Here is a 26119-nt window from a genome sequence, read left to right as displayed (position 1 = left end):
TTCTATTATTCGAAAGTGTAAATAACGAGTCACATCTATTTGTTCAAGACCTCTATCATATCCCCCCTCAGCCGTCTCTTCTCCAAGCTGAACAGCCCTAACCTCTTCACGCATCCGCCACGCCTTGACTATTCTTCAGCTTTTCTCCAGCCCCTGGACCTCCACTATGCCTGACTATTCTTCAGCTTCTCTCCAGTCCCGGACCTCCGCTACGCCTGACTACTCTTCAGCTTCTCTCCAGTCTCGGACCTCCGTTACGCCTGACCACGCCTGCCTTCTACGTGCACTGACTATTGCTTTGATTGACTACGCCTGCCTTCTCTGTGCCTTGACACTTGCTTTGAACGACTATGCTACAGATTTTCCTGTGTTCAGAGTTCTACGTTGCTTGCCACAACTTCCACTTGCCGCCGGCTCTGATCCTAGCATGGCAGTGACGCCTCCTGTTGCCTATCCTCTGGACATGGACTTACAAGGCTTAGGCCTTCCTTTGCTTGAGCGCCTCCAGTTACTCATTGTTCCTTTGGCGCCTGAGTTCCAGTACCAAATCCAGTCCAGGGTAGGACTACACCATCTACCGGCTGCTGTTTCTGGGTTGAATTACTTTTCACCTCTAGCTAACCGTGAGGCCCACCTAAGTCCTGCCGGCCCCGAGGGGAACGAGAGCTGGTATAGGTGAAGATCCAGCGGCCTCTAGCTTCAGCCTATGCCACCTGCTGATGTTACGTCAACCCCATCTCAGCCCAAGGGTTCACCTCCAACGCAACAGTAGCAATGTTATATATCAACAAGCAAGGAGGCATAGGTTTGTGGACCTTTGCCAAGAATCCCCAAGAATTTGGGAGTGGGCTTGCAGCCCCAAGGCCATCCTAGAAGCAACCTATCTTCCTGGAATCTCCAACATGTTGGCAGATTGCCTAAGCACAAGTGGTCTCTGGATCAGGCAGCAGCAGACAGGTTATTTGATCTGTGGGGGAACCCATCAATTGATCACATAGGAGACTAACATGAAGGTGGAAAGATTCTTTTCCATTCTTTAAAGCAAGTTCAGTTCCGCTTTGGACGCTTTTCTGCTCAAATGGAATCCAATCTATTGTATGCTTTTCTAACACTTCCACTGGTGTCTAGAACAGTGTGGAAAGCACTCAAGAATCAGGCATGTTTGATCCTCATTGCTCCAGTGTGGCTCAGACACATGTGGTTCTCGTAATTCATTTAGTTCTCAATTATCCATCCAGTCCCTGTGAGATTCAATCCAACTTTAACTTAAGAGAACAGTCTATATCGTGGGTAGCCATATCCAATGTTTGAGAGTCACAAACAGGCCTGGTTTTCAGGATATCCACAATGAATATGCTTGAGATAGATTTGCATGTACTACCTTCACTGAATACAAATCTATCTTGTGCATATTCATTATGGATATCCTGAAAATCAGGCCTGTTGGTAGCTCTTAAGGACAGAACTTGGCCAGTCTGGTCTATATCATCCAAACCTTTGCTGTGTCAACCTGACGGCATGGATGTTGAGCACTCATTAATCACTTTGCTATTATTGCTCAAGGAAGTTGTGGACATTGTAGCCTTTAACCAGAAGAGCTTAAAAATTTAACAGGAAATGTTTTTCCTCTTTGTTAAAAATAGCTCCCTGGACCACTTCACTTGTGAGCCAAGGAAGTTGCTTCAGTACTTACTCTTCCTTTCCTCCACGGGTCTCAGTATATCATCAAAGTGCAACTCTGTGCCATAGCAGTTTACCAAGTGGATGGCAAACCAATATCTATATATCCTTTAGTGATGAAGGGCTTATGAGAATGGTAACCAAGCCACCAATAGCATCTCAATTTGGTATTAGTGAAACTCGTAACCTCTTTACAAACCATTAATAAACTTTCTTGAAGTTCCTCATATGAAAAGTAATATTCCTAGTTGCAATTATGTAGGCTAGAAGAGTCAGTGAACTTCAGGCGTTGGTATATCACTTGCCGTCTATGCAGTTTTTTCACAACAGAGTGATGCTCTGCACTCTCCTAAGTTTCTGCTAATAATGGTTTTGGCTTTTCATCTGAATTAAGCCATCATGTTGCCCATGTTCTTTCCAAGATGTCAATCACACAAAGGGGAGAATGCCCTACATTCATTGGACTGCAAAAGGGCCTTGTCTTATTATCTGAAGAGAACTCAATGACATCATCAGACTTCACAACTTTTCGTCTTTTATGATCCTAATAAACTGAGTTTACGGTTGCCAAGCACAGTTTGTCTAACTGGCTAGCAGACTGTTGTGCATTGCCATACTCCAGATCACAGACTCTGTCAAGGCTTATCAAGTGAGAGCCATTGCAACCCCAGTGGCTCATCTGTAAGCTGCACTTATCGAAGACATTTGCAAAGCTGCAACTGACATCAATTAACAACTTTACATCCTATTACTGTCTGAATAATCTGTCAAGAGGTAACAGTTTAGTTTATTTAATTCTTGATTATCTCAAATCTTACCATCGTAAACCAATGTGATGTACAATAAAACTATATGAAACTAACAAATTAAATAGAATAAATATTAAACAATTTCCAATTATATATTAAAACCAATATAAAATAGTTAATGATATAGTAAAATTAATATTAAAAACCACAAAAAACACCATTAAAACAAAATAAATTAATTGACAATATACAAAAAATAAAAATCCCAAGAAAAATGAATCAGTAACCTAATATGATAGAAAAGAGTCTTCAGAGCTTTCCTAAATTTGAAATAATCTTTCTCCAATCATAAAGCCAGAAGGAAAGAGTTCAAGAAACTCAGGGCTGAATATGAGAAATAAATTTCTAACCTGATCTCTCTTGGGGATAGTAGAACAAGGTGTTATTGCTGAGGAGAATGCAAGGATCTTCCTGGTTAGTAGGGGACAAACTGAAAATTTATGGTGGGGTACCCCAGTACCTTCTGGGCAAATAGTTTTGCGCAGCCTGTTCACCTAGTTATGCACTCTCCACAGTGAGGTCCAGGTTGCTTTTTCAGTAGTTGGTCTGCTTCAACTCTCATCTTGGGACTTCCTACATATCATGGCTAATTCAGCTCGTTGACGGAGAAAGCAAGTTTGCTTACCATAAACGGGGGTTCTCCATAGACAGCAGGATGAATTAGTCATGTTTAATACTGGCCTGCATCCCTGGAGAATCAATTACCAAGCTAAGCTCTACAATCATTGGAGGAACTCATGAGGCAAAACCTGTGCAGGAACTTCCACGCATGCTCAATAGAGCAAACGTTCTATGAGCTAAGAGTCTGTTCAGTGCCATTGAATATCGCCCACATGTAATGGCTAATTCATTCTGCTGTGTAAGTAGAACCCTGTTTACAGAAAGCAAACTTGCTGTTCCTCCTCCCTCTGCTTGCAACAGGAATCCAAAGTCTGGAGTCCAAGGAGCAGTGAAGAGCTGAGGCTGTCTACAGCCTTATGTTCCTGCAGCAACAAGGAGTATTATGTCCCTGCAGCAATAAGGAGTAACATGCAGAGAGCACTACAGCTTTTGATTCCCTGTCTTAAGTTTGAATTTCTGTGGTCCTAATGTTGCGATCCCGGGCCGGCCGGGACCGCCTCCGCCTACCTGCACCCGGCTCCGGCCTCCTCAGACTCCAAACGGGCCCTGCAGGCCTCAGGACACGGCGCTGCCGCGCCGACATGGCTGCCAGCGTCCTCCCGCGGCTGGCCCCGCCCCCTAGCCGCGCGTGCACGGCTGAGCCCTAGATTTAAAGGGGCCAGCGCGGAAAAGCCCTGCTCCGCCTCCCCTGACGTCAGACACTGCAGGGCTATATCAGCCCTGCAGTTACAAGCCTCCCTGCCTTGCAACGAGGTTCCCAGGTTTGTTCCTGCTTCCAGTTGCGGTGTTCCTGATTCCTCTTCTGTCTTCCTTTGGCTCCTGACCTGGACTGGCTTTTGGTGATTCTCTGGCTCTTGACGTGGACTGGCTTTCGGCGATTCTCTGGCTCTTGACGTGGACTGGCTTTCGGCGATTCTCTGGCTCCTGACGCGGACCGGCTTTCGGTGATTCTCTGGTATACAACCTTGGCCTGGCGAACGACGACCCTCCGGCTCCCGACCTTGGACTTCTTCTGGACTCCGCCTCCGAGGATCCACCTAAGTCCCAGCGGCCGGGTCCCTACGGGCTTCTCCTGGGGGGACACCGGCTTCCAGGGTGAATCTCCTAAGTCCCAGCGGCCGGACTCCTACGAGCTCCTCTCGGGGGAGTACCGGCTTCCAAGGCGAAGATCTCCTGCCACCAGGTCAGTCTCATCCTCTTCGCATCTCCCTTCTAGCCCTTGGTCGCATAGGGCCTCCCGTGGTTCCTTCCTCCAGCCGTCCTCGAATCTGCCACTGCCGCCTCCCAATCGGGACCACTGCTGGGAACCCTCCCAGTCTTCCATCCTTCGGTTCCGATCAGCCCAAGGGTCCACAATAGTAACACCTAAATCCTGCCAGCTGTGTGTATTCTTGAATATAGCTTGTGAGCAATGAGAGGGGGAGTTGAGAACTGGCATTTTCATTGCCAGTTTTGAACTTCAGCTGGTCTGGACAGGTAAAAAAACAGGTTAGTTAAATACTGTGTAGTTGACAGCTCTGAGCCTGCTATTCACAGAACCTACTGCCTACACACAGCCAACCACTATCTCACACACTTGCATTTTCATGCCTCCCTCAGTCTGGCTCTGTCCTCCAATTGAAGTTTCATAGAGGTAGCCAATTCTGATCCCCAAGAGTCACAAACAGGCCTGGTTTTCTGGATATCTGTATTGAAGATGCATAAGTTTTGCATGTTCTGCCTTCATTGTATGCATATCCTCTCATCTATATTAATTGTGGATATCGGGAAAATCATACCTGTTTTTTGTGACTCTTGAGGACCGGAGCTGGCCACCCTTTCAATAGCAGACCAGGAGACCACCTATTTTAGGCTTGGTTCCAGTTTGTTTTCTCAGTCGCTGCACTGGATAGGGTATGGGAGCCCCTCCAGCTGCCATTGAAGTCCAGTCCTGCTGCTTACATTTTTCCATAGCAAATGTGGTGATACTGCTGTATACCAGGGATGTCCAAATCTGGTCTTCAATGGCTGCAAATCAGTCATGCATAAATTCCCATCTCAGGGTCTTTATAATTTGGTGCACGCGCAGCATCAGAATGATCTCAGGGTAGGTGCAGGCCGATTGTGGCATGGCTTCCACGGTCGATCCACTGTTATAGCATCCTTAGGCTTGGGCTTATGGGGATAAAAGCTATGAAATGTCCTGGTTAGCTGCAGGGCATGAACATTTGAAGTAGGCTCCCAGGTCCAAAACCTCTCCATGATATAAGATAATGCAACTTGCCTTGGATGTGCTTCATATTTAAGATGGCTTCCACTCCATATTCTGTATCTTCCTCCATGACTATCTTGGTGGATTCAGGGATGGTATGGAATGGCCAAGACAAAATTAATGGCTTGAGTAGGGATGCAAGAAAGACATTATGGACCTTGATCATGGGAGATATGAGACAGGTCCCACTTGTTGATACACTGGAAAGGGTCCAGTGAACCTAGGTGCAAACTTAAAGGAAGATGTTTTTAGTCATAGGTTGTGGATAATCAGCTGGTTTAACAATTCCTTTCTCTCTCTTTTTTTTTTTTTAAACTCCTTTATTGGTCAAATTTTTTGGCATACAACAAACAGCCCAAAGTGAAGCTATGCATCTACAAAGACAAATACAGATTTAAAAAAGGTTGAGGTCACAGAATAGTAGGTCAGTATCTGAATATGGATACAAGATCCAGTTAGGGAATAATGTAAAATATACAGATCCCATACTGTGGCATATTTAAAGATTTCACATTTTAAATCATTCCTTAGTTTTTTCAATATCAGCTATATCTCTCATTTGAGCCCGTCAATAATCCATACCAGGGTTGGATATCCAAAAAGTAGCGATGGTGAACCAAGCAGCATGAAATAAGTAACCCATTAATTTCCTATTTTTTTACTGGTATAGAAGACACTGTCCACCTTCCAAGGAGACCCAGCATGGGCCCAGTATTTATAGGAAAACCCAAGATGTCAGTAATCTGTGTTTACCTGAGACCAGAATTATCACATGCTTTGACAGAGCCCTAGGTATGCTCATAGGTGCCCAACTTGCTACACCCCCTCCAGCAAGTGGTACTGATACCTGGGTAGGTTTTAGAGTAGAAAAGGGGGGCATAGTATGTTCTGTATAGGAGCTTAACCATAAGTTCAATACGTCTTGTACAAATAGAGATGTGATGAGTGGGCCCCCAGATATGTTTCCAAGCATCAATTATAGATTGAGACATTGAGGGACCAAATCGTGCTGTAAGAATTACCCCAGTGATAGTTGCAATACCCTTAACAAAAGCACTATCATTACTTAGAAAAACTTCCATGTCATTAAGATGAATCAGAGGCTTGGTCAAGTCCAAATATTTCCCCCAAACAGTTCTCAATTGCAAGTAATAAGTATAAGAAGTAATAGACAATTCAAATTCTTGACAAAGCGCTTCAAAAGTTTGGAACCCCAAATTGTTCCACAGTTGAGCCAAAAAAATTAATCCTTTGTCATTCCATTCCTTAAAAACAGGAGAAAAGGTGCATCCTAATAAGGTGGAGTTCTTGTAAATAGGGGCAATTGAAGAGATGCCTTCACTGTCCTTCCCCCAAAAACCTAAGGATTTCGCTTCAAATTTGTGTAGTGTGTGTGAAAATAGGGCTTGCTCTACAAATTTGACTGTTAAGGGAATCAAAAGGCAAAAAAGGGAGGACTGCCAGATTCACTGCTTCAGTTTGTTCCCTTTCAAGAACAAGCGAGGGGTAGTCATGTGGACTAATCCATGCCTTTAAACCCATCAGTCGTGCTTCTCAGTAATAGATACATAAATTGGACACTTCAGGTCCCCCTGCTTCTTCAGTAACCAGAGCTATCTTAATTCTACCTTGTTTGTGCCACCAAATAAATTTGGACATCAAAAAACCTGACTGGTTTATTGCAAGGAATATGTTGAAACATGTATAGTAATTTAGACAAAACTCTCATCTTCAGTTGATTAATTATACCTGCCCAGGAGACAGTCAAATGTTCCTGAACCTGCAGATCCTGTTTTACCTTACCAATCAAGGTAACATAGTTCTTAGAATAGAATTCTAAAGTTTTTAGCAACGTAAATCCCAAGGTATATAAAACTATCTTTTAAAAGCCTAAAACTAGACAGACAATTGAGAATAATAGTCTTAGGACCCAATGAGAAAGAGCTGAGATTTATCAAAATTAACTTTGTACCCCACAATAGCGCGAAAGATAGAAATAAGATGCAAAAAGGCAGGGCCTGAGGGATGTGGAAATGTCAAATACTCTAAGATGTCATCAGCATATAAGGAAATCTTAAATACCTTTGTCACGAAATTGAATCCCTTGGATACCAGGGTGTTGTCTAATAGCTGCAGCTATGGTTCAGTGGCCAGATCAAAGAGTATGGGGGGGAAGAGAACCCCTGTCTAGTGCCATAAGCTATATTTACGAAGGATGAAAAAGTTCAGTAATGAGGAGTTGTGCCATAAGACACTTATACATAGCCTTAATATAGGCTATGAATTTGGCATGGCAAACCAAATAAAGCCACAGCAGGCAATCGAACACCAGCGTTTCAATGTGTGGAAGAGCCGAAGGTACAGAGTCATACATATGGGGTGTGTAAATCTGAAAGAACTGTATTTGATGGGGGGTGAAGGGCTGATGTGCACGAGCAGGAGAGAGATCTTGGGGTGATAGAGTCTAATGATTTGAAGTCGGCAAAACAATGTGACAAGGCGATAGCAAAAGCCAGAAGAATGCTGGGCTGCATAGAGAGAGGAATATCTAGTAAGAGAAAGGAAGTGATGATCCCCTTGTACAGGGCCTTGGTGAGGCCTCACCTGGAGTACTATATTCAGTTCTGGAGACCATATCTCCAAAGGGACAGAGACAGGATGGAGGCGGTCCAGAGAAGGGCGACCAAAAAGGTGGATGATCTTCATAAAATGACTTACGAGGAGAGATTGAAGAATCTAAATATGTATACCCTGGAGGAGAGGAGGAGCAGGGGTGATATGATACAGACTTTCAGATACTTGAAAGGTTTTAATGATCCATGGTCAACAACAAATCTTTTCCATTGGAAAAAAATCAGTAGAACTAGGGGTCACGATTTGAAATTCCAGGGAGGAAGACTCAGAACCAATGTCAGGAAGTATTTCTTCATGGAGAGGGTGGTGGATGCCTGGAATGCCCTTCCGGAGGAAGTGGTGAAGACTATAAAACTGTGAAGAATTTCAAAGGGACATGGGATAAACACTGTGGATCCATAAAGGGTAGAAGATGAGAATGAAGAGAAGAGCCATAGGGGTGGCTTGCTGGAATGGAGGCTACTATCTGGTAATTACTACCCTTACTCAAAAAGCCTTCACATGGTTAATGCAACTCCAACATTGCTCTCTGCTTCAACGGCAAGGGGAAATGTGGAAAAGAGGATTTGCATTCAGACAACAACCAACAAGGACTGAACTACACAGTCTGGGTAAACAAGCGTGAGGGTAGCTTGCTTATTGCGGCAGTTACTACCCTAAACCAATTAAGCCTGATACTTCACTTTGAAATCATATATAACGTTGCTCTCTGCTTCAACAGCAGGGAGAAATGTGGTAAAGAGGATTTACATTCAGACAATATCCAACAAGGCATGGATCTGTGCAGTCTGGGTAAACAAGCATCGGGGTATCTTGCTTCATGCGGCGGTTACTACCCGTAACCATTAAGCCTTATGCTCACCTTTGATGCAACTCCAACATTACTCTCTGCGTCAGTGGCAGGGGGGTGGCAGGAAATTTGAATCAAACAGTTACCAACAAGGGCCCTGAACTTGGTGGTCGGTGAAACAGATAAGTATGGGAAAATAAGTGTGGGACTTGCTGGGCAGACTGGATGGGCCGATTGGTCTTTTTCTGCCACTATTTCTATGTTTCTATGTACAGGGAAGAGGAATTCAATTTTGTAAGTACCTGGGCAACCTTTTGGGCATGGGGGTCTTTTCCAAAAAGATGGCTCCATCTTTACTAGTGGGTTACTTCTTGCTGCTCAGTTCACCATCATTACATTTTGGATATCCAACCCTGGTATGGATTATTGGTGGGCTCAAATGAGGGATATAGCTGATATTGAAAAAACTAAGGTATGATTTGAAGTGTGAAATCTTTAAAAATGCTACTGTATGGAATCTTGTATTTTATGTTATTCCCTGACTAGACCTTGTACCTGTATTCTGATTCTGACCTACTATTCTATGACCTCAACCTTTTTATTTAATCTGTATTTGTCTTTGGCTTTCTACATGCATAGCTTCATGTTGGGTTTCCTGTTTGTCACATGCCAAAAAATTTGACCAAGAAAGAGTTTAAAAAAAAGGAAATTATTATTAAACAGCAGATAAAGGAGGATCAATTGTTTTGAATATATCTAATTACATTAATGAACTACAGTGTTGGACCATTAGATGATCAAGGGGGTTAAAGGGGCACTTAGGGAAGATAAGGCCATCACAGAAAGATTAAATTAATTATTTTCTCCATGTTTACTAATGAGGATGTGTTGGGAAAATACCTGTTCTGGAGACTTTTCAAGAGGGATGATTTAGATGAACTGAACTAAATCATGGTGAATCTGGAAGATGTACTAGGCCAGATTGACAAACTTAAGAGTAGCAAATCACCTGGACTGGATGGTATACACACCAGGGATTTAAAAGAACTAAAAAATGAAGTTTCAGACCTATTAGTAATAATTTGTAGCCTATCATTAAAATCATCTATTGTGCCTGAAGACTGGAGGGTGGTCAATGTAACTCTGATATTTAAAATGGTTCTAAGTGTGATCTGGGACACTATAGACTGATGAGCCTGATTTCAATGCCGGGAAAAATTGTGGAAATTATTCTAAAGAACAAAATCACAGAACATATAAATAGACATGGTTTACTGGAACACAGCCAGCATGGATGTATCTTAGAGAAGTCTTGCCTCACAAATCTGGTACATTTTTTTTTTTTGAAGGGTTAATATTTGTGGATAAAGGTGAACTGGTAGATGTAGTGTATTTAGATTTTCAGAAGGTGTTTGACAAAGGGCCTCATGAGAGGCTTCTAAGAAAATTAAAAAGGGGCTAGGCGATGTCCTTTTGTGGATTGCAAACTGGTTAAAAGACAGGAAACAGAGAGTAGGATTAAATGGTCAGTTTTCTCAGTGGAAAAAGGTAAACAATGGAATGCATCAGGGATCTATACTTGGACCTGTGCTCTTTAATATATTTATAAATGATCTAGAAAGGGATACGAGTCAGGTGATCAAATTTGTAGAGGACAGACAATTATTCAACGAAGTTAAATCACATGCAATTTGTGTTAATTTGCAGGAGGTTCTTGCAAGACTGGAAGATTGGGCATCCAAATGCCCAATGGGGGGAAGTACCTGGAGGAAGAACTAGAAGGATGGGAGAAAACAAGAGATATTCAACAACAGTGGGCCACACTAAAAGGAGCAATTACTGAAGTAACTAAAATATATTTTAGAAAAGTAAGGAAAAGCAAGAAAAGAATGAAACCTATCTGGTTTACAAAGGAGGTGGCTGATAAAATAAAAGTTAAAAGAACAGCGTTTAAGAAATATAAAAGATCCCAAAGGGAGGATCACAAGGAAGAATATCTGGAAAAGCTGAGGGAGACGAAGAAAGTAATCAAGAAAGCGAAAAGTCAAGCGGAAGAAAGGATTGCCAAAGAGGTAAAGCGAGGTGACAAAACATTTTTCAGATACATCAGTGAAAGGAGAAAAGTCCAAAGTGGTATAGTGAAATTGAAAGGTGAAAAGGATTAATGGGTGGAAACAGATGAAGAAATGGCAGAAATATTAAACAAATACTTCAGTTAGGTGTTTGCTAAAGAAGACCCCGGAGAAGGAACGACGCTAGTTAACAAAAAACTAGAAGGGAGTGGAATGGATGAAATTCCATTTACGGAAGAGAATGTATGGGAAAACTGAAAGTGGACAAAGCCATGGGGTCTGATCAGGTCCATCCCAGGATACTGAAAGAGCTCAGAAATGTGCTGGCGGCTCCGTTGTGTGACCTATTCAATAGATCCCTGGAAACGGGAGTGGTGCCGAATGATTGGAGAAGAGCGGCGGTGGTCCCTCTTCACAAGAGTGGGAGCAGAGAGGCGGCTGGAAACTACAGGCCGGTTAGCCTCACCTCGGTGGTGGGAAAAGTATTGGAGTCGCTGCTGAAGGAAAGAATAGTGAACTATCTACAAGCAGCAGAATTGCTGGATCAGAGGCAGCATGGTTTCACCAAGGGAAGGTCCTGTCAGATGAATCTGATAGACTTTTTCGATTGGGTGACTAAAGAATTGGATCGAGGAAGAGCTCTCGATGTCATCTACTTGGATTTTAGCAAAACTTTTGATACGGTCCCGCACAGGAGGCTAGTGAATGAAACGAGAAGCTTGGGAGTGAGTGCCAAGGTGATCGCCTGGATAGCAAACTGGTTGAAGGACAGAAGACAATGTGTGATGGTAAATGGAACTTACTCGGAAGAGAGAGCGGTGATGAGTGGAGTGCCGCGAGGGTCAGTGTTGGGACCGGTCCTGTTCAATATCTTCGTGAGCGACATCATGGACGGGATAGAAGGTAAAGTTTGTCTATTTGCGGATGATACTAAGGTCTGCAACAGAGTGGACATGCCGGAAGAAATGGAGAGAATGAGACTGGATTTAAGGAAGCTGGAAGACTGGTCGAAGATGTGGCAGCTGAGATTCAATGCCAAGAAGTGCAGAGTCATGCATATGGGGTGTGGAAGTCCAAAAGAAATGTATTCGATGGGGGGTGAAGGGCTGATGTGCACGGAGCAGGACAGAGACCTTGGGGTGATAGTGTCTAACAATCTGAAGTCTGGAAACAATGTGACAAGGCGATAGCTAAAGCCAGAAGAATGCTGGGCTGCATAGAGAGAGGAATATCGAATAAGAAAAGGGAAGTGATTTGGGATTATAAACATTAAAATCAAAGACACTTTCTTTGTCTAGCTTTCAAAAACGCTTATCTACTAAAAGGAAGATATTCAGCCTCCAAGTAAACGATTTAGGTTTTGGTGATTGAAAAAAAAATTGAATAGTAACAGGGTGATGATCAGAAATTGTACTGGTCATACTGGCACTGTCTTGTATTGTATGTAGTAAGTTAGAGGTACATAAAAAATAATTAGTCCTACTGTACATTGTGCCTAGGTATTAGTGCTTCCAAACATCTATATGGCTAAAAATATCAAGCAGGTCCCTTGTACACAGATGGTGCTGTTCCTGGTTTTTAACATGCAATTTCTTTCTTGTAAGAGATCTGGGCACACATTCCAATCTTCTTCCAGACATAGATAATCAAAGCTGAATAGAGCAAGTTTATCAGTAAGAAGTAAAAAAAAAAATGTTTTTTGCTCTGTATTAGGACCATGACATTTACTAATGTGAAATGAAAAGAGTAAATAATATATCTCCAGGCAGGGTTAAAGAAAGATCAGAGTACTTGCAATGAGAAGCATTTAAGTGTTTATCTACATCTGGAATTAAATGAAGAATAGCAAATTTGACGAACCCATAAGAACATAAGAAATTGGTATGCTGGGTCAGACCAAGGGTCCACCAAGCCCAGCATCCTGTTTCCAACAGAGGCCAAAACCAAACTAAATTTAAGCTTCGCATGGTCCTGATTTCTGGGATGTCTCCTGTAACAGCAAGTTCAGAATTTTATTTCTCCATGCAAATTGAAAGATTTGCTTTTTTAAACAGGAAATCAGAACAATTATAAGGCTGATGCAGAAAGGTGCGTAAAATATATTGGGCCAGATTTTCGTATCTACGCGTGGGCGCAGATTTGTGCGCACAACCCGGCACACACAAATCTACGCCCAATTTTATAACATGCGCGCGCAGCTGCATGCATGTTATAAAATCCATGGTTGGCGCACACAAGGGAGTGCACACTTGGGCACCTTGTGCATGCCGAGCCCTAGGGGCTTTCCCCTAGGAAATCGGAGCGGCCTCGGAGGGAACTTTCCTTCCGCCCCCCCCACTTCCCCTCCCTTCCCTTATCTAACCCACCCCCCAGCCCTACCTAAATCCCCTGGCATGGCCAATGTGCCGGAGGCCTCGGCCCCGGGACATGCTAGTGTCCCGGGGCCTGCGCGCGTCGCCGAACCTATGCAAAATAGGCTCGGCGCGCGCAGGAGGGGTTTAAAAGGGTTACGCGCGTAACCCTTTTAAAATCCGCCCCATTGTCATAAGAACATATGAAATTGCCATGCTGGGTCAGACCAAGGGTCCATCAAGCCAGGCATCCTGTTTCCAACAGAGGCCAAACCAGGCCAAAAGAACCTGGCAATTACCCAAACACTAAGAAGATCCCATGCTACTGATGCAATTAATACTCAAACACCCACTGTTCAAGGGAAACCCTTGCTCGGTGGTTTTGTGCGGTGGCTATGTTAAAGAACAACCACTTTGTAGTTGTCCCTATTTATAGCCCCATGTTTTACTCTTTATTATTCACTCTTTTTTTCTTTTTTCCTTTTTATTTCTTTTACACTTCTCCCTGGCTGCTTATCCGACCCAATTATCAGTTTTTCCTTTTGTCATGTACTTATCAAGGCTGCAGCCCTTATTGCTTCTCACGGGTTCGGATCCGCCTGCCCGACATTGGCCATGTTTCAGCAAGACGTTGCCTGCTTCAGGGACTTCGGGAAAAAATTCTGCTGCGTCTGTATCGGTTCACAGATTTCAGAAGTTTCTTAAACAGATAAAATCAATTTAATGCGATAAAACCTAATTACAAACTTGTTAAAACTATTTCTTACCACCACTCAGGCTTCAAGTACTTAATGTTAACGTTTGTTCTAATATCTTAAAGTGAGCGACGCCTTCATCTCCTTGTTCCGGTGTCCCTCTCTACGCTGCCTGATTTTAAACCTACCGAATTTAATTGCAGTGGCTATTCCCTAAGTAAACTTGATTAATAGCCGTTAATGGACTTCTTCTCCAAGAACTTATCTAAACCTTTTTTGAACCCAGCTACACTAACTGCACCAACCACATCCTCTGGCAACAAATTCCAGAGCTCTACTGTGCTTTGAGTGAAAAAGAATTTTCTCCGATTAGTCTTAAATGTGCTCCTTGCTAACTTCATGGAATGCCCCCTAGTCCTTCTATTATTCGAAAATGTAAATAACCGAGTCACATCTACTCGTTCAAGACCTCTCGTGATCTTAAAGACCTCTATCATATCCCTCCTCAGCCGTCTCTTCTCCAAGCTGAACAGCCCTAACCTCTTCAGCCTTTCCTCATAGGGGAGCTGTTCCATCCCCTTTATCATTTTGGTTGCCCTTCTCTGTACCTTCTCCATCACAACTATATCTTTTTTGAGATGCGGCGACCAGAATTGTACACAGTATTCAAGGTGCGGTCTCACCATGGAGCGATATAGACATTATGACATTTTCCGTTTTATTAACCATTCCCTTCCTAATAATTGCTAACATTCTATTTGCTTTTTTGATTGCTGCAGCACACTGAGCTGACTATTTTAAAGTATTATCAACTATGATGCCTAGATCTTTTTCCTGGGTGGTAGCTCCTAATATGGAACCTAACATCGTGTAACTACAGCAAGGGTTATTTTTCCCTATATGCAACACCTTGCACTTGTCCACATTAAATTTCATCTGCCATTTGGATGCCCAATCTTCCAGTCTTGCAAGGTCCTCCTGTAATGTATCACAGTCCACTTGTGATTTAACTACTCTGAATAATTTTGTATCATCCGCAAATTTGATAACCTCACTCGTCGTATTCCTTTCCAGATCATTTAGATATATATATATATATATATATATATATATATATATATATATAAGCACCGGTCCAAGTACAGATCCCTGAGGCACTCCTCTGTTTACCAATCCACGAATGGTCAATGCATTAAGGAGTTTTGTGTTCAAGAAAACGCACATTTCCAAACGGAAGTACTGCTTAGAACTCTCACATGGAAATCCCATGGAAATGAGAACATTAAACATTACTCCGCAATGCAGAGAGAGTGCATCTGGCCTTTTTTAGCGCATGCCTTTTTTAGCGCTGGAAATATAACCTCTGGTTAGAGTTGGAGTTAAGTTTCAGCGCTATGAAAAAAAAGAATACATTTCCTAGCATGTAGACAGATGGACTCAGGACCAATGGTTTTTTTTTTTTTTAAATGTAAAGTTTTATTGACAGCAAATTAGAGCAATACAGTATGAGCATAACCAGGCAGTCAATAAGCATTTTAAACTATATAACCCCCCAAATTCCACTCCCGCTGTACAGAATACAATAGTATCAACATCTCAGGAACAAAGAAACCTCAACATGATGGAATGTGAGAGAAGGTACAATACAAATACAAATATGACTTCACAAAATATACAGCAAAGATATAGCAAAGAGCCATGCCAAGATGCATTGTTTTGCCCAGCGGAAGGGAAAGGACCCAGATATGCGTTCCACGTCCAGTGCAGACAGGGTAAGGTTAAGCAGCTCAGATTTATCATGATTGACCCGAAAGCCAGCCACTTTTTGAAAAGCCTCCAACTCCTCCACAACCGCTAGTAAAGAAGCATAAGGATTGGTCAAGGTGAAAAGGACATCGTCGGCAAATAAGGACATTTTACAGTGTATACCTTCTAGTTGCACCCCAGAGATTGCAGACGAATGGCGCACCTTAGTAGTCAGAGGCTCCAGGAAAAGAGCAAATAACATAGGTGAGAGGGGACAACCCTGCCGTGTACCCCGCTGAATATCAAAGCAAGAACTGTATCCGCCATTCACCTTCACCCGTGCCCGAGGTTTATCATATAGTGCACGTACCCATTGTTGGAAATAGGGGCCAAAACCCAATTTTTGCATAACATGGAAGAGAAAAGACCAGTGAACAAGGTCAAAGGCCTTTTCTGCATCAATAGCCAATAATACCGCCGGAATCTGTTTGCTCTGTACCCAATCGACAATATCAATTACCTTCCGAATATTATCACTAGCGGTCCGGGCAGGGACAAATCCGACTTGATCGTTATGAATCAAGCCTGGCAAAACAGTCTTAAGTCGTTCTGCTAAAATGCGTGCCAGCAGTTTGAGGTCAAGATTTATCAAAGAAATGGGTCGATAAGAGCCACACAGTTCGGGGTCCCTCCCAGGCTTTGCTAAAACAGTGATGCCTGCAACATTAGCATGGCACGCCAATCCTATTGGACCACGCAGGGAGTTAAACATATCTGTCAAGGGCCCGACTAAGGTGGATGCGAGCTTCTTGTAGTATACCCCGGTGAGACCATCAAGGCCCGGAGCCTTCCCAGCCTTCAGCAATTTAATAGCGTGTTGAACCTCCACGGCCGTTATGGGAGCATCGAGCCGAGTCTGTTGCTCAGGCGTCAGAGTGGGCAAGTCAACCTGCGCCAGATAAGCCTCAATGTCACCTTCCCGGATGGTGTGGTCCACCCCGTACAAAGCGGAGTAAAACTCCGCAAAACACTGGCGTATGGCATCTGAGGTTGTACAGATATCCCCACCTGCACTGCGAATCTGAGTGACATGATTTTGGGCCAGTGTTTTCTTGAGGCGACGAGCCAATAGTCGCCCCGCCTTATCACCCTCTTCGAAAAACTGTTGTTTGGTAATTTCCATAGCTAATGCTATAGCATCAGCATCTAGAGCACTCAATTCTACCCTAGCCTTATCTAGCTGTTTATATATCTTAGGACACTGAGTGGCCTGATGCTGCAATGACAAACAGGTGATAGTGGTGTGTAATAACGCCCTCTGTTCCCCTTTCTTTTTCTTGCAATAAGAGGCTTGCGAGATAAGTAGCCCTCTGGCAACAGCCTTAGAGCATTCCCAAACCACGGGGGGCACACTCCCACTGGAGGTATTTATTTGAAAATAAGACTGTAGGCCATCCGCTAATTTAGACAAGAACCCCTTATCCTTCAATAACGACTCATTCAGTCTCCAAAAGCTTTTCCCCTGAGAAGGGGAGGGCGCACTAAGAGCAAGCATGATTGGCGCGTGGTCCGTCCAGGTGATCGGATCTATCCCAGCGTCAGTCACTCATTTCAACACATGAGCATCTACCAGAAAAAAATCAATCCGGGAATAGGAGTTGTGAACCTGAGAATAGTAGGAGTATGAATGAGATGTGGGGAATCTCTTTCGCCAGACGTCATGAAGGTCCCACTTATCAAGCAGGGACTGTAGGGAAGCACGCGCAATCCTGGAGGCAGAAGACATCTGGGCAGAATTATCCAACGAGGGATTGATAGTAAGATTAAAGTCCCCCCCAATGACAAGTAAGCCAGCTGCGTGTTGTAACAGCAAAGCATCTAGAGCCTTAAAAAAGGGGCCTTGTCCTGTATTCGGGGCATATATAGATAGAAGCGTCCACACCTCTCCACCCACTCGCAGCTTAAGGAGCACATACCTCCCCTGAGGATCTGCCACGAATGCCAGAACATCATGAGTAAAATCTTTAGCCAAAAGTATTCCCACCCCAGCATACCGGGATTCCTTAGTACTTGCTGCCAGGAATTTGTGGGGAAACTGCCTGTATGCAAGGAGGCGCTCGTATCGTTTACGAAGATGAGTTTCTTGAAGAAACCCAAGAGAGGCCCCACTAGCCAATAACTCCCGCTTCAGCAGTGACCGTTTCTGCGGATGATTGAGACCCTTGACATTAATAGAAATCATACGTAATATACTGGCCATTCTCCTAATTAATAAAGAAGCACTGGGCATAACATCCCACAATTCCCTGGAAAAAGAAAGTGTAACCTGAGATATTAGAAGAAATAAACACCCCAATCGTGGAAAAGTCCCCCTCCCCCCATCCAGCCATCAAACAGGATGGGCCTCACCATGCGTGGGGGAAGCCCCATGCCAACGAGAACCAACAGCCAACAGTGCCTCCCCCCAGATCAGAGCGACATACATAATGGAAAAAGATAATATAAACCTGCAACCATTCAAAAACACTCAAAAGCACATAAATTGTCATGACTACCAAATCTCCACAGGTGGCTGAAGTAGAAAAAAGTGTGGTTGGTAGACAGCACTGGCACATAAATCCCCCAGATCTCAGAAAAGTCCAGAAGTTCAAAAAGCATTCAACCCTGATTGGAAAGAGTCTTCTGGGAATCCTCAGAGTTCCTCCTTAAACGCCTGCCCCCCTTGCCCACTCTGCTCCACCGTGGAGTGTCCACCAGGCGTTGCGACTTCGGGGGTGGTCGCGCAGGTACAATATTATGATGGAAGCCCGCCTTTTCTAACGCAGCCACAGCTTCACTTTGTGTCTTGACACGGAGATTGGCACCGTTTGTAGTAAATTGTAATCCAAAAGGAAAAGTCCATCAGTATCTAATGTTTTCCTTTCGAAGAAAGGCAGTCACATCCCGCAGCTCGAACCTTTTCCGGAGCGTGGAGGAGGCCAAATCCTGGAATATTGAAATGGAGTGACCCTCCCACATCCACACGTTTTGCTTCCTGGCAGCATCCAAGACAGCGGACTTCTGTAGGAAACTATGGAAACAAAGCACTATGTCTCTAGACTGAGCCTCAGATCTGGAGCCCAGAGCTCTATGGGCTCTTTCTAGCTTAATTTCCACATTACCAGCTTCTGAGTTTCCTTCGGGGGGGACGCCACCAGATAGAAGAAATTGGCAAATCCGCACTGCCACCTCAAATACATTAATATAGGGCGGTGCCTCCGGTACTCCGCGGATGCGAATATTACACCGCCTGGTGCGGTTTTCTAAATCTTCAAGCTTGTCTTCCATCGCGGAGAGTGTGGTATCAGTGTGGTCCCGTTTTTGTTGGAGCGCGCGTATGGCCTCAGCATGAGCCTCTGTCCTCAGATCCACCTCATCAACCCGCCGCCCAAGAGCTGCAAAGTCCTCCCGTATCTCAGAGATGGAGGCTAATAATTCTTTTTTGTGTGTTTTCAGGTCGGAACGAAATTCAACAAACCAGCCCCGGATTTCATCGCGAAGCTGGGAGATGAGCGCAGGGGGCTCAATTTCCGCGTGGTCCGCAGTGCTACCGGCAGCGCCAAAATTTACCTCTGTGCTTTCCAGCCCTGCCTGATCAGGCCCAGCATCATGGCCGTCAGCAAACTCCGCAGGCAGTTTAGAGAAAGAAAACTGCTTTAGGTCCGTAGGTTTGCGTTTCGCAGTCATCCTAGGGCAGTCAGACACTTGCCAGCTAAAAGTCCCCCGATTTTCGCTGCTGTGCAGGTTTATTTTGCAGAAAAATATCCGATCTGGGAGGGAGAGCCCAGGACTACACGTCCATCCTCGTGGCAAGCGGAACAGCGCCCCCCCAGGACCAATGGTTTTGCTCCCCTGCCAGCCGATGGAGACTGAGCAAGCTGATGTCACAGAATATATACTCCTGCAGTGACCCCAGCCAACCAGTATTCTCCATCTCCAGCAGATGGTAGATGTGCATCTCCCTATAGGGATTGCTGTAAATTTTTGGAAGGAGAATTTTAAATTGAGGAAACTAATATCCTGCTCCCCTGCGGTGATACATAAATGTCCCTTCCCCAGTTGAGAATTCCTGAGGTGATTTCCATGGTCCCTCAAATGTGTGCCTTGGTCCGGTAGCTGGTTCCCAGAGTGGACTTAGCTGATTGTACAGCTGAAAGGCAGTGTGTGCAGGAAGCCGAGTGCAGCTGTGACGGCAGATGCCCTCTCCCCCTGCAGTCAGAGACAGTCTCTGTACTCAGCTGGTTAGTGCTGAGCTCGGATAAGTTTAAAAAAAAAACACAAAACTGAAGTTTTACCTTCAGAGAAAGAAATGGTTAGAGGGGTTTTTAGGAATTTCTCTAGTCTCCATGCTTGGTGCGCCATCCAGATGTTCATTCCTGCTCCTGTTGGGGTTAGGGGAACTGGGCAGCCTGGTGGGTTCAGCGACCCCAGTGGTCTAGGCTCTGCAGTTAGGCTTTTTGTCTGTGATGTTTTTGTACAAGTCTGGCCGGAAAATGAGTTCCTGTATGTCTTTCTTCTGTGGCCTTTGGTGGGCAGAATCATTCGCAGGATCAAAGATCCCAGGGGGTTCATACTCCTGGTGGCTTCGGATTGACCCAGGAATCCATGGGATCTGCAGAGACTCCTGGTAGAGAAGCCCCTTCGTCTTCCACCGCACAGGGATCTGTTGCAGTAGGGGCCAGTTCTTCACGAGGATCTGACTCTGTTCTGTCTTTTGGTTTGGCCCTTGAGAGGACTCGCCTGTTGAAGCATGGATATTCTTCTGCGGTGTTTGCTACCTTGCTCCATGCTCGGAAGTTCTCCACTTCTCTGGCATATGTGCGGGTTTGGAGAGTGTTTGAGGCTTGGTGCAAGGAGCGCAGTGTTCCTCCTCTTTCAGTTAAGATTCCGCTTATTCTAGATTTTTTGCAGGATGAGTTGAATAAAGGATTGGCCCTTAATTCTTTGAAGGTTCAGGTTGCGGCTCTTGCATGTTTCAGGGGCACGGTGAATGCTGTCTCCCTATTGTCCCATTCTGATGTGGCCTGTTTCTTGAAAGGCATGAAGCACCTTCGGCCTCCCTTGATGTTGTCTGTTCCCTTGTGGAGTCTTAACATGGTGTTGGACTTTTTGGCGAGTCCTACGTTTCGACTGCTGCACAGCCTTTCGTTGAGGTTATTAACGTTGAAGACAGTGTTCCTGGTGGCTATATGTTCTGCGTGTCGCATTTCAGAGCTGCATGCCTTGTCTTGCTGGGAGCTGTTCCTTCCAGTGACTCCAGGGGCATTACAGCTGTGTACCGTTCTGGCCTTCTTGCCTAAGGTGGTTTCAGAGTTTCATTTGAATCAGTCCATTTCCTTGTCGTCCCTGGATAAGGTCAGGGACGTGGAGAAGTATCATCTCCTGCATTCTTTTGATGTCAAGAGACTTGTCGTACAATATCTGGAGGTTTCTGAATCTTTCTGAAAGATGGATCGCCTATTTGTCCTGCAGGGTGATCCAGCTTTGCGGGCTACAATAGCTTGCTGGATTAAGGAGCTGGTCACAGTTGCATATGTGGATGCTGAAAAGCCATTGCCAATTCAGAAATCAAAGCCATGAAGCAACCAGAAAGTTAAAAAGGTCATAACCAAAAGTAAAAAAAAATAAAAAGGAAGCCATTAACGAGCATAATTTAAAATACAAACGTCACCCTCAAAGTGACCATGCCGCATGTCAGGACACACAGACACCAGGAGACCTGTTGCTGAGGCGTCAGGGGCTGTATTCCAAGGACTCTTAAATACAGAGAGGAAGTGACATCATCAGAGGGTGCCGTGGGAAATTTTCTTGTCATGGCGCCTTTAAAGATTCCAGGTGCACCGCGCGCATGTAGGAAGGCCCTATGTATGATGAGGGGAATGGTGAGGTCTGTTTGCTGACGATGTCCCTGCTGCCGGAGTACTCAGCTGGCAGGGTTCAGTGAGGCGGCTTGTGGGACCAACCTGCGAGCCGCCAATCATAACATGGTGAAGCCACTATGGAATTATTTGGAACCTATGGATTTTAGACTTGTGGTACAGGCATTAGTTTTAAGCTCTGTACACTATTGTAATGCATTTTATGCAGGGCTGTCAAAATATCTTGTAAAGGTATTACAATGAGTGATTAATGCAGCAGTTAGAATGGTATATAAATTACAATGGGGTAGAAGTGTGAAGCTCTATGAAAGAGCTGTATTGGATTCCCATTGCACAAAGAGCGTATTTCAAGCATTATATGATGAAACTTTTTTTTTTATCAGAGAGAATTTTAGAGTATATACCAACCTGCATTTTATATTCTCAAACTCAGAAACTGTTGTGTCCCCTCTCACAAGGAGTTTAGGTTACAGCATACTCTGTTAAATGCATTTTCTATTGTAGCACCAGCACAATGGAATAAAATCCCCTTAGAGTTGAAGCTTGAACAAAATTATAAAGCTCGTTTGTTTATGCAGATGTATCAGGAGTGTTTGATCTGAGGCACAGATGCAGTGAAGGCGTGTTGTATAGGAGATTAATTGCTTAGGTATATATTGTTTTGGTGTGATGTGATTTATTGCATCATTTTTATGGTTTTAATATGTATCTATACAATTGTTATCTGCATTGAACAAATAACGATTTGTGGAATATAAAATTTTTAAAAAATAAATAATAAGGGGGCCAGTCAGGCCTTCAGTGACCCAACTAAAGTTCTTTTTCCTATTCTGAATAGATCTGATTACAATAATGAAGTAGTGTCAACTAGATGTGTCATTCTATTTTCACTTAAGGGAGGATCTTACCTCAGCCTTAAATGTGACTGTTCTGCCCTCTCTAGTTTGAATTCCTAGACAGTCAGCTAAACCTGGTCTTCCCAACTTCCAAACATTAGAGCCTTTAACGCCAAACAATGTTTATTAAAATGAAGAGAAACAGTTTCAACACTTACAGTGACTTGCAAGGCAAGAGGTGTGGCTGTATAGACAGCAGGCTGATTAGCTGTTATGACTTCTGGAGCTCAGCAATCAGACAAAGATCACTGCAACTTGTGGCAGAAGTTGTAGCTACTAGCAATTAAGCAGTTTTTATGCTCCGCGGCCACAGACAGCTGCGCAGCCATTGCTCACCTCTCTTTTCACTACGTTGGCTATGTTGGGCGAACTCGCGGCTCCGGCCAGCTACCACTGGCCTTCTGGCCTCCGTTCCCGGGCCTATCCGAGCAGAGTGGAGGCTCCCGACCGCCATCGTATCAGTGGGGTTCCTGAAGCGCGCACGCTTCCCGACCAACTTTAACCATGTCATGGCGGGAACCTTGGGGGTGTCCCTACCAGATGACGTCACTCTGCTCCAGTATTTAATCCGGCCTGCCCAGACAGCTGGCGACTTGGAAACGAGTTCACTTGCTGTTGTTCCAGCTTCCACTCAGCTTGTTCCGGTTTTGCTTCCGTGGTGTGAGACTACTGGGTACCCGCTCCTCGGGGGCCCCCCTTGTCTCTTGGCTATCCGCTCCTCGGAGGGCCTCTTACCCGGTTTCCAGCCTGCCTTCTCCTAAGGCCTTCTACGGGACTTTTGTTTACTTCCTGTCGCTGTGAGTACCACTCCTGAATCACTGCGTTGATTGCTGGTGTACCCCGCTCTGCGGACCATTGCCGTGAGGACTCACTTCTGGGTTTCCCTATGCTCTGCGGACCTGTACCGTGTATCATCTGAGGTACCCTTGCCGGTGTACCCCGCTCTGCGGATCACTACAGTGTTCTTCCACCAAGGAACCTCCCTGCATTTCTCTACTACTGATTCAGTGTGTTACAGTGACTGTACTTCCTGGCACCCCTGCTCCTCGGATATTGCCGCTTCCTCCTTTGACTCTTTTCTCAAGCAAGATTGACGTCAGCAGTTTGCTGTCGTTCCGTAGCCCACCTCCAGGGGTCACCCTCTACTCTCCACCTCTATGTCTGCTGTATTCTCATCCCACAGTCGAGGCCCCACCTCCCAATGGTGATACCCAGTGGGGCTCCTCCCCCTGGGTGATTCCACCTCTCACCTCGGCCAAAGGGATTCCTCACTTATCCTAACAGATTGCCAAGTCCATGGACCTGGCACAGCTCTCTAATTTGTAGTCTCTTATAAGGTAAGGGTCGGTCTCTGTTTTACCTGTGTGTTTGTGTGTGTGTGTGTGTGACTGAAGTGCAGTATTTCTGCCAGTGTGTAGTTTCTCAGTAGCAGTCCAGCTTGCTCTGTTACTCCACTGGGTGATGTATTAATGTTCTAGGACTTGGTGTAGTATTTATTTGCATTGCTTTTTCATAAGATTACTGTTGCTTAATTCCTGAGAGTCACTGCTGTGACTGTATGGTATGGCAAGGTTCTAGATGACTCTTTTTTATTTTGCAGGAGTTTGTGTTACTTCACAAAATATTTAGCAATGGAGGGATATGTTTTGCTGAGGTGACAGCAGAATTTGAATATTTTTTCATGTTGGTTGTAATGTGAATTGTCCTAACTCTGCTCTACACCTGTTCTGATGATTAATGTTATTTTATTGTAGTTATGATTTCTGGCTTTGAGGATTCATGAAAGGATACATTGATTTTTGTTTTTTTTATATGATTGGTTGATGAATGTTTTCTTTGCTTTTTACATGATATACTTGTGCAATTTTAAATTGCAATAAATATAAAATTAATACAGATTAATAAGGAATTTTTAATTCTGGTAGTGCTTGAAATGAGGTAAAATGTTTTAAAGTTTCACACATGAAGCATAATGGCTGTTGCAAACTACTTAGAAAGCAATTGTAGGGTGCAGTATATGGCATTATTATTCAATAAGAATACAGCTAGTAGGTATCAGACCTGCATGCCTATAGTCCACCCATGATAACTTTGTGCCCACCCAAAAAAATCAGTTCTGGCTACATCGCTGATTATAAGATAAATACTGTTGTGTTTTGATATGCATCAAGAAAATGGTATTTAAAAAAATAGTCTGGGACCAGTGATTATATTTTGGAATAGCCATAGGCATATTTGAAATAAGTGCTAACTAGTTCCTTTATGAGGGTTCTATAGTGCAGTTTTAACATAAAGCTTGCGGTTTTTATAAGAAATATGTTAGTGATAATGTGGGGATTGAATCATAAATAAGCATTTGTTGCAAAGCTTCACCCTGGTTCTTATTAGTTTTGCGCATACCATGACAGAAATGACCCTCACATGTAAGCCGGTGCTCTGTTTAGTACTTGTAAGGTGTCAGAGCTTCCTTCTGGCGCTCATAATGTATAATATATACAGGAAACCTATCAAAGTGAGCCTGGAAGTTCTTTTAATCAAACCAGTGGCCTACAAGATAATTGGGACTATTTTTGTATCTTTGGTCTTCTGGTTGTTTTTTCTAGTAACCATTTTTTTCTCCTCTGAATGTTGGCAAATATTTTTTAAAATGTTTGTCACTAACACATGGAAAAATATTAAATAGAAAGTTTAAATAAAATGAAGTGTCCACTTACTTTGCACATATTTGTGCAGTCTATGGAGGGGGTGCAAAATAGTGTGTGTTCAGTTGAAAATCAAATGTACACATGCAGTTTTCCTCCCAATAATTAAACACACCCTGAGGAATACCTTTCTTTCCTTTAGTTAAAAGTATATACCTGTTATGTTTGGCCGGCTGTGGGCAGGCTCCCTGAGCAACTGCTCTTACCTGGTGCATGCCGAAGCCCCGGATGACATCAAAGATTGCCACACAGCAGGGAAGCCTCCAGGATGGTGCTCCCCATCCTCTCCGTGCCAGTCTTAGGCAAGTGCGCACACAACTGCGCGCACCATAAAGGCTGTGTAGTAGGAAAGCTGCTTCATGGTGCCTAGTGATGACCTCACCCAGCATCCTATTTAAGGCCCAGCCATTCTGCTCGTCCTTGCCTCAGCAACGGCTCTTCTGCCTTGCAGTGCGTGTTGCCTAGCATTCCTGACTCCTGTGTCCCTGAGCTTCATCCTGCCTTGCCTTGCTCAGCCTTGCCTTCCCCATCCTTGCCTTGTCTTCTCTAGCTTTCCTTGTCCAGCCCACCTTGTGCAGCCTCGCCTTATCTTATCCATCTTTTCCAGTGTCTTCAGTGTGTTTTCATCCACCCTTGACCTGACTCTCTGGATCTTGACCTCTTGCTTGGACCTGAACATGATTGCCTGCCACCTGGATCTGACCACTCTTGCTAGCTGCCTGTCTCTGACTCCGTTAGACTGCTGCCTGACCTAACCCCAGTGTGTTTGTTGACTTTAGTTATCCTCACTGCTCTAGGTACCCATCTAAGTCCTGTCTGTCACCAGAACCCAAGGGGGAGGCGGCTGGTAAAGGTGAAGCTCCAGACTGTCTCACTAAAGGGCATGTTCGCCAGCTGCTGGTATAGGCCTTGTGGGTTCGCCCTCGATGCTGAGCCAACTATGCCTCAGCCCAA

The 26119-nt window shown here is 44.3% G+C and overlaps 1 protein-coding gene across 1 annotated transcript in view; it reads left to right on the top strand.

The window, feature by feature from the left end:
- The window catches only part of DGKQ (diacylglycerol kinase theta), a 513416-nt gene that overhangs the window by 48587 nt on the left and 438710 nt on the right, over positions 1 to 26119 (top strand). The gene's annotated exons all lie outside the window — the stretch shown is intronic.

Source organism: Rhinatrema bivittatum, chromosome 1, assembly GCF_901001135.1.
Source record: "Rhinatrema bivittatum chromosome 1, aRhiBiv1.1, whole genome shotgun sequence".
Lineage (NCBI taxonomy): Eukaryota > Metazoa > Chordata > Amphibia > Gymnophiona > Rhinatrematidae > Rhinatrema > Rhinatrema bivittatum.
This window is presented reverse-complemented; position numbering and strand designations above follow the sequence as displayed.